This window comes from Ambystoma mexicanum, chromosome 10 (assembly GCF_040938575.1).
Source record: "Ambystoma mexicanum isolate Mex_15411 chromosome 10, UKY_AmexF1_1, whole genome shotgun sequence".
Classification (NCBI taxonomy): Eukaryota; Metazoa; Chordata; class Amphibia; order Caudata; family Ambystomatidae; genus Ambystoma; species Ambystoma mexicanum.
The window spans coordinates 1,611,698,039-1,611,712,141 of NC_090932.1; the positions used below are offsets into that span (position 1 = coordinate 1,611,698,039).

Genomic DNA, 14,103 nt, shown 5'->3' on the forward strand with positions numbered 1-14,103 from the left:
CTTAACAAATCTACCTTAAAATTCGGACAGGCATATGTTTTTCAGCACCTTTGTCTCCCCACCCTACATGATAGTGGCAATCTGCTCCCCACGGCTTCCTCTCCTGGTTGCTTGTAAATCCCGCGCTGCCAATTTTCCCACCCTGCTCACCCTCCCCTCCCGTGTCAGCTTTCTGCTTCCTCTTGCTCTGTTCCCTCACCATGTTCTCCTGCCTATTATGCTAAAAGGCTCCGTAGCAACCCGAAGATAAGTCCACGCTCAATAAATACCCTAATAATAATAATAATAATAATAATAATAATAATAATAATAATAATAATAATAATAATTGACACATACAACACAAGCATGGCGGCTCTGATGCACGCATTGCAATTCAATAGATCTTTAAAACATCAGTTTAGTTATTGACTCCACTGCGTCCTTGTGTTATTTCCATTGGCTCACAAGCATAGTCCTTTTTTGCTTTCTTTATACTTTCAAAATACTTTATGTGAATTGCTAGGGCTTGAAATTTTGGCAGGTATATTAATGTCCAATAACATGACATTTCTTTAATGGGAGTACACATATTGAGCTCACATTCCCATCTTCATTTTCATTGGCTGAAAGTGGTAATGATAACCCATGGCCTTCCACACAGTCCGTTTTCGATTGCATTATGAATCTGCACTGTATGATGGAATCGGTTATTCACGCTCTGTCTTCGCTTGATCTCATTATAACCATAACTGATTTTGAAACACACACGTACACGCCCACACCCAACTCCCACACCCCACTTCTCCTCTTCACCCACTGTATGCCATCATTGCTGAGAGGTGGTCATGCAAAACAGTGTGGCCCAAGCCCCAGAGGGGACGGATTGGCTGCATGACAGATTCTGCTGGGGATGTTTATAAAAGCTTCCCTGGATCTTAGGTTGGTGGCGGAGTAGGCAGGCATCTTCCATAAGACATTGACGGAGGTTATTGACTGGGATAGCATGTGTCAGAGTGATGGGCGGTGCAGTGAAGACGCCCTGCACTAAGCTATGGAAGTAAAGCAGCATATACTGGCTGATCTGGAAATGAAATTGCTCTGGCAATGCTTGATCTTTGCCATCCCATAATCTTCGTTGGCAATGATGTGCTTTGCTCTACGCCACTTGATTCCATGGAGACCCAGGGGCCAGTGGTGTACTGTAATGGCTGGTTTCACATATCCTCTTCATTCAAGCTGAAACGGGACAGCCGACCCAACCCTTTCAGACGAGGTAGCAATACGTTGGAATGAATGGGGATGAAGTTACTCAAACATTAATAATCAAATGACTCAAGAAGTTGGCAAAGTTGACTGTTTTATCATCAATTGTATAAAAAAGGGAGTACAGCGGACATCAACGGATGTCTCATAGCATGGTCTCTCTATTTCCCTCATGAAAAAACATCATACTTATAGTAAACCTATGTGTTTACTAACGTCATCCTACGTGGCAAACGCTCTTAATCATGCGGCGCCCTATAATTGGTTGGCATTCTTACATCCGTCAGTACTTTTCCACCCACGTTAGCAGCACGCAGGCTAGACTTCCAGGTGCTGGTGATCTGGCCATATCCATAGCTTCCCACCAATTAGCATATCATCTAGCATCACCTCAGTGGTCTGCACGTCAATTAAGGCTTTGAACTTCGTTCCTTGCTCTGGAGAATACAGGGGAGTGGAGGCATGCTCTGCCCTTCTGCGTAGGTGTGGTTCATCATGTTTGTCCAGTTCCATCCATTCACGTGACTGAAGACCAGAAATTTGAACTCTGGTGCATTTAAAATACTATTTTTCAATAGACCTATGACATGCTCCTTGTTCTCGTCCATGCCTCTGAACAAGAGTTTCATTCTTTCACACAATTGTAACTACTGTCTGCTTATCCCAGTCCAATAAGACCTTGGCTTCTCCTGGCTTTTCCAGCCTCGCCTTTCTGAGATTAACTTCTGTAATTTCATTGTTTTTCAACTGCGACACACGGGACACGGCCTTCCTTCTGTGGTCCAGCTCTGCTATAACACGTAGTGGAAACATCCATTCTTTATTTACTCCTATATATGTATACGTTGGCGCATGGCGCAATCTATTCACTAGAAAGCTAGCCTCAAGAATACTTCATCTGCTTGCGTTTCTTTGCATCTGTACACGTGTAAAATAACCTGATATCTTCATCGTTTATGTAGCATAAGTTTCTTCATCTCGAGCCTGAGATGCCACGTATCTTTGATACTTTCTTGATGCCTTATAGACTACAGTCACTTCTCTTGTCTCTGCATCTCTTCTACGTACCTCAGTTTGACTTTGAGTGATGTCACCAATCTTCTCGTTCATTCATTGGTCCTGCTTTTTCTGGGATTTCATTCAAATGCCCATCATACTGTCTCATATGCAGATGTGTCTTTCTCAATGGGAACCTTGCCTCCAGGATTATCAGTATTTTCACTGGTACTGCACGTGTCTCACACTCTGGTTCCCAACGTATAGGCAATATGGCAAAATGGCTCCTTCTTTTTAAAGCTCTGGTGTATTTCTCACTTTAGTTGTAATTGGTTATTCATAATGCACTTAATAACCAGAGGTTTCTAAGTGCAGACCCGGGGATCGAACCTGTGTTGCGCCACGTCGTCTTGCTTCCAAGAGGAGCGTGTTGCTTCCGAGCTATTCTCGCAGCTCAATGCCTTCCTCTGCTTTATAAAGATGGATGCAGATTTCCGTCTGGTTTAGTAAAGAATCAAACGTCTCATGGAAGAGTATAACAATTTAGCCTCTGGATCTTTTCTGGTCTTTGCCACCTGACCCACTGCTCCCTGGCCTCATTTTAGACCCCAGAAAAGCATCCCATCTTCATAGATGGGGCCTATACGACCTCCCAGTTCATATCTGTATGTTTGGCTTGTGTGAAGCAGATTCTGCACATTCAGATGCCCGCAGGTGGCAGAAGCAGGTGTTGGGTGCCAGCTGCGCGCCTCCCAACTCTCAGCGTGTCCGCCTGATTCTGTGTAATTAGGCGCCCGCGTAGGCCGGAGCGCCGCTACCCCTGAGACATGACTTGGGTGTTCAGCGATATGCTAATTCCCACGTCTCGCGCACCGCTACCTCTGCTCAGATGAGATGGGCGCCTCTCTGATTGCTCACACAATCCATGGCACGTCCACCTCAACAAGGTGGGTCACAATATCAAGCATTGGCCTGAATAGTTGATTAGGGGGTGAGAGGGTAAGCAACAGCTGCAGTCAAATAGATGGCACTGGGGGTGGGGGGATCTCCCCCATTTATGACGCCCCAAGTTAGCTTTTTATGTCAACAACCCTGCAGTAAGCTAAAAGTGACATATTTTCAGTAGAAATCCAAAACAAAAGAATATGGGTTGTGTATTTTTGAACCAGGTGCAACCCATTTAATTTAAATTCATTATTTTGATGTTCTTATTCAAATATTATTTCACTCAATCCTTCAATGTTCCGGTGCTAATAGCTGCCCTCTGGGATTGTATAATTCTTCGTACCTTTTGAAGGCCCTCGTGCAAAGTGTGCGTGTGTGTGTGTGTGTGCGGATGTGTGCGTGTGGGTGTGCGTGTGTGTTTGACATATCTGTGAAAACATCTTTGCTTTAAGGGATGTTATGGTTGCACTGCAAAACACCAAAACCCACATGGTCTGCTTTCGTGGTCTCCAAAGCAACCGGTGGCGCCTCCATTCCACCATAAACTTGCCAACACTATGCACTATTCAATGGACCTCTAATTGTACTAATGCCCTTTGGTAATGAGATCTTACAATTATTTTCTACAGTAATTTTTTTGTGTCAAACATTATTTGAAATTTAAAATTCCCCTAATTTTATTTTATTTTATTTAATGTGATACAGTTTAAACATTTTTTCATACGTAATAAAATAATACAAAACATAAATCATATAACACGTAATATATACTTAAATAGAATCATACAAAATCAAGTCACATTAAAATCAAACCATAAATAGATAACTACCCTAATTCCCCTAATAGATTTGCATTTATATTTAGTTTAGTTTTTTAATTGTTTTATTGAAGGAAGCAGGTCCTTCGACCAGAACCACTTCCTTAGAGTCCAACAGTGTTCCGGGAAATCCTGCAACACGTGCCTTAGAAAGCAGGGCGGGAGAAGACGACAGACCGTTGCCCGTAGCGACGGCTTATGTGTACCGGGAAGGGTCTTATATGGACTTGTCCGAAGAACCGGGTACTCACGGAGGGTGATTAACGCAATGGGATATTGAGACTCTTGACTCTTAGCTCAAAAGGTGGAGGTTCAGGGCAGGTTTAAAGACGTGGATGGCAGTGGTGTTGTTGACATATTAGTGGTACACTTCAGTGTTGACGGGCAAGGATGGAGAGGGGCAAGGATGGAGAGGGGCAAGGATGGAGAGGGTGTGAAGGCAAGTAGGTGCCTAGGCTAGCTGGGGAACACTAAGATCAAGGAGGTTGTGGGGAGTAGAGTACCGGGAAATATTATCAGCCAGATAAAGAGGAGAGGAGGCCAAGCCCATGAATGGATTTGAAGACGCACAATAGGGATTTGAAAATGCACCCCTTTCTCATAGAGGGGCACCCAGCATGGAGATGGGGTTGGGAAGTGGGAGAAGAGCGGGGGAGATTGTAAGGGTGCCTGTAGTTGATTTGGGTGCTTTGTCCAGCTGGAAGGGGGGTAGACAGGGAAGCAAGGAGGAGTTAAGTATAATAATCATGACAACTAATTAGCAGAGTTAGTTTGAGGCTTTTGAGGAATGATACATTAGGAGAGGGCAGGCTGTCCTCATGTTGAGCAAGTTAATCCTGGCAGCAGCTGAGGCAGCAGTGAATAAGAAGTGAAGATTGAGATCAATGTTGAAAAGGGCCCAGGATGTCCTGCCTTTGGGGACAAGGACATCAGGTCAGGGCTGAATGAGATCACTGGGAGGTGAAGAAGGCCAGCAGGTAGTTGACTACGGTCTTTGACGGGTTAAGCACATAACAGCAAAGGGCAATCCAGTGGTGGATCTTTGCATGGCAATCAGAGATGTGTGCAGTGAGAACAGACGTGAGAGACACGAATGAAGATTTGGGTGTAGTCTGCAAAGAGATGAAAGGAAAAGCGGAATTAGGGAATTGCTGTTTCAAGAGATGCAGTGTAAAGGGTGAGGCGTATAGGTTCAAGGATTGAGGCTTGGGGGACACCAGCTGGTTGGGAGTTTGGAGCAAGGTAGCTGTGTTCCACGAGATGGAGAACAAAGTATTAGAAAGTTGGATGGAAATCTAGTCGGAAGCGGCACCCTGGATACTAACTAAGGGAAGGAAGGGAGGGATTGCACTATTTCTATGGCAGCATATAGGTCTACAATGATTTAACTGGAGGAGAGTTCATGATGTTAGAAAGTTAGTAACATTAGGCGAGGGAAGTTTCTGCAGATGCAAACTATGGAATCCGGTCTGAATGAAGAGGGTAGCAGAGGTCCTTATCATAAGGATAGGAAGAGACCGTGATGAAGAGAAGCCTCGCCTGGATTTTGAAGTAGTCAGGAAATAGTGAGGAAGGGGAGGTTCAGGAGATGGTAAGCAGGGTTGTTGGAATCAGATGATGCTTTTGGGTGGATAGGCAGGACAGTAGCTACCTAAAGCAGGAAGGGAAGAGCCCAAGAAAAACTATAGAGGGAGGAGCCGCGGGTGAAGGCGAAGGCTGCCAGTTCCTTGACAGTCTGTGGTGCAAACAGGACATGGGTCAACAGGGGCACAGGAAGGAGGCAGTGGTGCCCGTTCAGTTGCAGAGAAGGAATGGAGGTGAGAATTGGTAGGAATAGGACGTGAGGAAAAAGCAGGCTTAAGGAAGGGGATCAGTGTAAGGAGAGTCTCTCAGTCTTCAGAGAGTGTGGACAGGATCTGCCAGACAGAGCATACAGAAGAGTTGACTCTCAGGCATGGAGCAGCCAGCACGGCATGCTGTGTGGAGGAGTGTTTACGAGGGTGTGGGCAAAGAGTAGTAACAATATTAGTTAAGTAGAGTGATCACCCAGATATTTGGGGTCGTACTGAGCTTCCTGGGCCCCCTTTTGTTGCTGCAGTCCTCTATAAAGTGTGTGCACATCCATGTCAATTGCATTGACACGTGTGACTTAATCAGCAATAGAAAGAGCGTCACTTCTAAATTGATACAGGATGCAATCATGATTCTGATTTCATTTTATATTGGGATTTTGTAATGAGCCTTTCGTTAAACAGTTGCTTCAGAGTGCAGTTATGGGCAATGCTGCAGGGCCGACCAAAGCAAGGCAGGGTAACTGCTGTTACCATCAGCAGGCTAGGAGAGGGGCAGCCCAGCTTTGCCCCCCTGTCTGCTCCTCTCCTCCCCCCAGCTAGAGAGACACGCAGTCTATGCAACACAAAGCTGAGGAAGGGCGAAGTGTGAACAATCACCTCACCCTTTTCTCCAGGCACCAAGGTGCTAGCAACCTAAGGAAACCAACAGTCAGGCAGGGCCCAGGTTCAAAGATCTGCCCCCCTGGGGCCAGACAGTCGGCTATCCGGCCGGGGCTGGAACACAGCTGCCCCCACTACTATACATATGAAAGACCCAGTCTTATGAATGGGAGCAGCATGCTCTGAGAAAACACAATCAGTTTGTGGCCCAGAACGGGGACCCTAACAAACAGGAGGTGCACTGTTTACTCAGTGCCTTCCAACCTTTACTTCTTTAGAAACTCTGAAGTTGGTTGCATTCGCAGTGTCTTTGTTTCCCTTTGAACATTGCACTGTTCATGATCCTCTGCACGGCAGCGAGCGGCGAACACTGAACAAACAAAGAAAGTCTCCCGGGACGTACCGAAGGGAAGCAGGACTCCACTTACCAGCGCGAACGAAGGAAGGAGGAACCTGCAGAGCAGCCCGGCGTAGGTGGTGGCTTCAGTCAAGCGTCAATTTCAGGTAAGCTGCCATGCCGGGCTGCGAGCATGAAATAGAACACTGTTTTTCTAACCGCGTGTAACAAAGATTAACATCCGCGGGCAGCCGCTCGCCGGCGGACCGGGAACGCATGCTGCGCGTCATTTTCAATAGAAATATTGCAAGTTTAAACACTGAGGCTGCGGGGAAACCCCGTTCTGGGAAATCTTATCGCAAAAGTACAACTAACATTGTAATTGAGGCAGTAGGCAGACAACTTTTGGTTCATACAGCATTTGGGGCATTTGTTAAGGCCCAAGCCAACAAAGCACATGCAATTAATTGCATTGAACGAACAACAAAGTCATAGTTTATACGCATAACTCGAATCTGGGCACAAGAAATAATTTCAGCTCACCAAAGACCACTGCTGCAGTTTGTCTGAACATAAACCAAAATATTTTTTGGGGCAACACTCTACAGTTAGCCAGCATGGGAAACAGCAATTTTTGCAAGCCCACAAGAATCCACAAATAATACAAGCATTATAATGTGCTGATAGACGGTGCTATTGCAAAACGAGTAGAGAGCTCATTTTGACATCTGTGCAGAGACTGCTGACACGGGTTCAGATCCCTGCAGGGCTAAACACAGCCTTTTTCAAATGTCTTTCTTTTAATCAAACAGGCTGAAAGGAAACATGGGTCCCAAACGAAAATCACAGGAACCCACAACACCTGCACAGAAACCCAAATCACCCCACCTTATGGCATCCATCGAGGCAGCGGAACACTACGGTTGGGCATGGGTCAGGGAGAATATGCACGGCCTACCAAGGGAAGGGACCCCCATACCACCCAATCAAGATTACGTCACAACACCACCAAAGAGACAGAAAGTGACAGATGGCCCTAAAAAAGGTAACAAAAAATGGGTGAAATTGTGCGAGAACATGTCAGAAATGCAACAATTATTGCACAAAATGAGGGGGAAACAATTACCTCAAACAGGGGAGCAGGGACCCACAAACCCCAACATACCCCTAGAACCTACCATAACGGTGAGCCCCCGCCCACTGCTACAGGTGCCAGCAATGCCAACAGCTCCAAGCACAATTGCACCAACTGCAGCCACAGCAGACCCAACAAGTGCATTAAAAGCATGGGCAACCCCCATTACAGAACCACTGGGACAGACAGGGCAAAGCAACAGCAACCCAACAGACATAGCAATGATCTGCAATGCCCAATTAGAATTAAAATTGAAATCCTTCCAGACTGAAGTACTGAATAGATATAAAAGATGCCTAGCATGGAATATAGACACCACAATCAAAGAGGCCATATGGGCCAAAGAGTTCATAGAAATCTTTTCACTTATAGAAGCCCAACGCAAAGGGAAAGATGCTTTTAGGGATCCCAAAAAGATAGAAGAGAAAGCCATAGCCAGAAACACCCAGGTAGAACAGAATTGGGAAAACTGGCTACAGGCCTTCGCCTTCTTGGCAACAATATACGAAGAGAAATTCCCCAATGATGGCAGAAAACTATGGGCCTACATGGATAAAATAAGAGAAGTAAAAATCACTCAAAAAGGGAAGACCCGGCTAGCATATGATATCAGATTTAGGAGACGCATGTCAGAGAGGCCAACCATAGAATGGGACGAGGTCCAAATTGACTTATACACGTTAAACGCTGAGCCCCCATCGGAGGAAGAGGCCTCACGGAACATCTCCAAAAATAGCAAAAATGCACAGGGTCCCAGAAATAACGATAACGAGAAACATAAAAAGGGGGAACAGCCCTTTCGGAAGAACCTGCCATGGGTGGCTAAGTCTAATACCCAGAGGCAGAACAAAATCCACTCTCCAAAACCCAACATTCCATGCAGGAATTTTGGAAAAAACCTTTGCACTTGGGGTAAGGAATGCTGGTACAAACACACTTGCACAAACTGCAACGGTGACCACACAGCAAGAAACTGCACCAGAATGCCAGCCAAAAATTCAAAAGACTAGCACCATCCACCCCCCCCCCCCACAACCAACCCCAGGCGTAGCACCAGGCAGAACCCCCATCAACCCAAACAATTTTAGGGAAGCACTCATGAATTACCCGGACAAGGAAACCAGCGAAACAATCAGGCACGGTTTCACCAAGGGTTTCACCATCCCTTTCAAGGGCATAGGGTCACAGATCATCCCAATGAACCTGAAGTCAGCCAGGGACAACCCCCAAGTGGTGGAGAGCAAAATCAAGAAGGAATTACTATTAGGCAGGATTGCAGGACCCTGGGACCACACACCCCTCAAGGATTACATAATATCACCATTAGGACTGGTCCCCAAAAATGAACCAGGGAAAATTAGGTTAATTCATCACTTATCCCATCCAAAAGGCCAATCACTAAACAACGGCATTCCACACACGGAATCCGCGGTATCCTACACACACTTCCAGGAGGCGGTAAGACTCATACAGGTAGGTGGCAGGAACGCCCTGATGGCCAAACTAGAAATCAAATCTGCTTTCAGACTACTGCCAGTCCACCCAGATTCCCAACAATGGCTAGGTTTTTACTTTTAACAACAAATTCTATGTAGACAGATGCCTCCCCATGGGGTGCACAGTATCCTGTACCATATTCGAGCAATTCAGCTCCTTTTTTCAATGGGCTTTCCAAAAACAAAGACCAGGTACTAAAATAGTACACTACCTCGATGTCTTCATGGTAATGGGACCAGCAAATTCTGAAAAATGCAACAGGGCCCTGGCAAAACTAGAAGGAATGGCCGTACAGTGGGGCATACCTCTAGCAAGGGAAAAAACTACCAAACCGGCCACCAACATCATTTTCCTGGGCATTGAAATTGACTCGGCACAGGGCTTATGCAAGATCCTGAAAACAAAAATAGCAGAACTCCTGGAGAAAATACAAAGCCTAACAACAAAAGAAATTCAGTCATTAGCGGGAAGTCTCAACTTCGCAGCCAGAATTATCCCTCAGGGGAGGGTATTCCCCAGAAGTCTGGAACTAATAATCAAATCTTACACCAAACCCCATCTGCACATGCGACTAGGCACAGAGGTGAAACAAGACCTGGAAAATTGGGGGAATTTCCTTAAAGATTTTAACGGGACATCACTTTGGCATACGCCATTAATCACTTCAACAAAAAGGGTCCTTTTCACCGATGCAGCCGGGAGCAGGGGGTTTGGAGCCATACTAGACTCAGAATGGGTGGCAGGACACTGGGCCATAACAGGGCAAGCTGCAGGGTGGACAAAAAATATCACCCTCCTAGAAATATTTCCCATCTGGCTTACTTTACACATCTGGGGAAGGCAGCTAGCGAACACGGAACTCTTGGTCTGGTGCGACAACATGGCTGTGGTAGGCTCCATAAACAGAAGATCCACTAAATGCCCTTTAGTGCTGAAAGCCCTACGAGCCATTACAGCAGTCACACGACAAGAAAATATTGTGATCAAAGCAAAGCACATCGCTGGAGCAGACAATAATATTGCAGATGCTTTATCTCGCTTTCAGTGGCCAAGATTCCGGGAGCTAGCACCGCACGCCCGCAAACAGATGACGCCAATACCAGCAGAATGCTGGACAATAATGGGAATACAAAAATAACGGCATCAACGCCAGCGCCAAAGAGCTCAGGCCGGGATGCCCAACAAGAACCAGGCACCCCAAAAACGGGTGCTAACAAAACAACATCATCAATGCCTGTGCCAGAGAGCCCCGGCCGAGATGACCAACAAGAACCAGGCACCTCAAAAACGGGGGCCAACAAAATACCGACATCAACGCCAGCGCCAGAGAGCCCAGGCCGGGATGTCCAACATGATACAGGCACCCCAAAAGTGGGTGCTAACAAAACAACAGCATCAATGCCTGTGCCAGAGAGCCCCGGCCGAGATGACCAACAAGAACCAGGCACCTCAAAAACGGGGGCCAACAAAATACCGACATCAACGCCAGCGCCAGAGAGCCCAGGCCGGGATGTCCAACATGATACAGGCACCTTTAAAACGGGTGCTAACAACTCGCTGCCCATAGAAAATAAGAATCCTGGCTCAGGTTTCTTAATAGAGATGACAGAGAAAGCCCTGGCAAGCACTACAGCAGCTCAGTACAGTAAGTGCTTGCAAACAGTATTTAGAGCCACAGGGTTAAACCATGTCGAGTTAATAATGATTAAAGACATAGAAACATTCTTAAAATGGGCGCATGAGCGGGGCTTTAAGAGAGACTGGGCAAAAAGACACCTAGTAGCAATCTCATATTTTTCTAAAATACGGGGTGACTCAGATCCCACTCAGAACGCCCTCATTTCCTACGCTATGAAAGGATGGGCCAGGGTGGAAGGGCCCCAGGTAGACACCCGCCGCCCTCTTGATTTCATCAAACTGGTAAAAATAGCAGACCGTTAGAAGCCATATGCTGGCACCCATATGAGATCATATTATTCAAAACAGCATTTTTTCTGGCCTACTTCGGGGCTTTCCAGGTGGGAGAGCTCTTCACCTCCAGCACCAAGGCCACAAACAGTTTAGGTGTTATGGAGGTCAGGGTCAGACAAGACAGTGTCAACAGTCAAAAAACTGGGGCCAAAAGAACCATTAACATTTGCTGTATTGATGAGGTAACAAACTGCCCAGTATGTATTGCCTACCTTTATTACGCACAAAGGCCCAAGGTAGTGGGGAGGTTTCTAATCCACAGGGACGCCTCGGCACTAAGCCGCTACCAATTCAAAGGGATGCTGATGAAAGCAATCAGCAAAGAAGGGTGGGACCCCAAGGGCTTTGGCACCCACTCCTTCAGAATAGGTGCCGCCACCTCAGCATGGCAAGGAGGCCTAGCACCTCAACAACTAAAACGCATAAGGGGATGGAAGTCTGATTGCTACAAAAGATACATCAGACCACAGCTGATATAGCCATCCTCCCCCATGTTTCTCTCTCCGCCCCCTTCAGTAACAACAGGCAAAGGGAGAACCGCTCTCCAATCAGCATGGATAGTCGGCCACTCATTTATCTTCAGGACGGGCCGATGGGCATAGGAGACCAAAGAAAGGCCATCCTTCAGATACACCATTGCTTCGTGGTGGGGATACAGAGGCCTACGATGGGCCGATATCCACGAAACACTAGCTGAGCTGGTCGCATACAGAGACCTGCCAGAATTTCTGGTCATACGCCTAGGTGGCAATGATCTGGTTTCCATTGGAAGGAGAAATTTATTCGAAGACATTTGCTCCTCCCTAGCAGGCATTTCACACAATTGGAGGGAAACGGAAATATACTTCTCGGCCATCCTAGCCAGAAGGAAATGGCAAGGGGCCAAATGCTACAAATCTATAGACATTTCCAGAAGAAAACTCAACAGGGGGCTAGAGAAATTCTGTACAGCAAGAGGACTGGCTTCATAAAGCACCCGGTCATTAAATTGGGTGACCCGGACCTTTTTCTCAAAGACAGCACCCATTTATCTAACTAGGGCATGGAACATTTCTTTCGAGAATTTCCAGCAACTCCAGGGGGAGTCACTAGTAGATACTTTTGGGGGAACGCGGTCAGCCGTCAACCTGCCCATGTGTGGCGGCACGGGCCAGAGGGGGCAACCCCAGGACCCTGTGCCCAAAGTATGTTACTATTATGATATGTGATTATTGTTATCTCCATAACCATATCTGTACAATAAAAACCTACGGCCTTTTATTGTCAACACTTGACAAACACTGTGTGAGCCAAATTATTCTGGGTGAGGGTATGGAGTAGGCCAATAATTATGCATGCATATGGGTTCAGCAGTTATGGGCAATGCTGCAGGGCCGCCCAAAGTGAGGCAGGGTAACTGCTGTTACCATCTGCAGGCCAGGAGAGGGGCAGCCCAGCTTCGCCCCCGTCTGTTCCTCTGCTCCCCCCAGCTAGAGAGACACGCAGTCTATGCAACACAAAGCTGAGGAAGGGCGAGGTGTGAACAATCACCTCACCCTTTCCCTCCAGGTACCAAGGTGCCTAAGCACCTAAGGAAACCAACAGTCAGGTAGGGCCCAGGTTTAAAGACCCCACCCCCAGGGGGCCAGACAGTCGGCTATCCGGCCGGGGGCTGGAACACAGCAGCCCCCACTACTATATATATCAAAGACCCAGGGCTTCCCTGGGTCTTATAAATGAGAGCGACATGCTCTGAGAAAACACAATCAGTTTGTGGCCCTGAACAGGGACCCAAACAAACAGGCGGTGCACTGTTTACTCAGTGCCTTCCAACCGTTGCTTCTTTACCACAGAACCCTCCCACCCTACAAACAGGGGAGAAGAACAAAGGGAAAGAGGTACAAGGCACTGTACGGTGCCCACAACAAGTCGTGGGACATGAGAAGGCGGGCACGGGCCATAGGGGGTAACCCCAGGACCCGGTGCCCAAAAGTACGTTACTATTATTGATTGATTGATTGATTTATTTATGTATAGAGCTTATGATATGTGATTATTGTTATCTCCATAACCATATCTGTACAATAAAACCTACAGCCTTTTATTGCCAACACTTGACAAACACTGTGTGAGCCAAATTATTCAGGGTGAGGGTATGGGTCGGCCAGTAATTATGCATGCATATGTGGTCAGCAGTTATTGGGGGACAGGGAAACTAAGGGGAGCAAGAGATTGAGACAAAGGCAAGTATCTCAGGGCAACACAACATGTAGACTTTCACCGCAGCATGCATGCCACAATCAGAATATCTCTGGGAACATATTGTTAATTTTCAAGATGTTTAACAATTATAAGGTCATCAGTCTGGGGAGATTTAATGAAAAAGTATTGGTTTCAGTGCCATCTGAGATATAAGCTGGTATGGTATGGTGTGGTATGGTACACACATTTATAGAGCGCAACATTCACTCTCATGCTGGACTTCCTTTGCACCTTGTACACATGTTGGCCCTGAATCATGCTGTTCCCATAGTCATCATGCATCCAGGCTTGCAGCATTATGTGTTACTACTGACCTTTGCAATTGTATTCTCTCTCCCCTCTTGCTTCTACGCTCTTTTTGGCTGCTAACTCTGTTCTCTCCTCCTTTCCCTTTTCCCTTGTCCTATCTCCTCTCCTTACTTTCTTCCATGCACTTACTCTATCAGAATTGTCCCTGGACTTACT

At 46.6% G+C, this 14,103-nt stretch overlaps 1 protein-coding gene across 1 annotated transcript in view; it reads right to left on the reverse strand.

The window, feature by feature from the left end:
• GALNT9 (polypeptide N-acetylgalactosaminyltransferase 9) overlaps nt 1–14,103 on the reverse strand; it is a 1,283,051-nt gene that overhangs the window by 305,425 nt on the left and 963,523 nt on the right. The window lies entirely within an intron of this gene.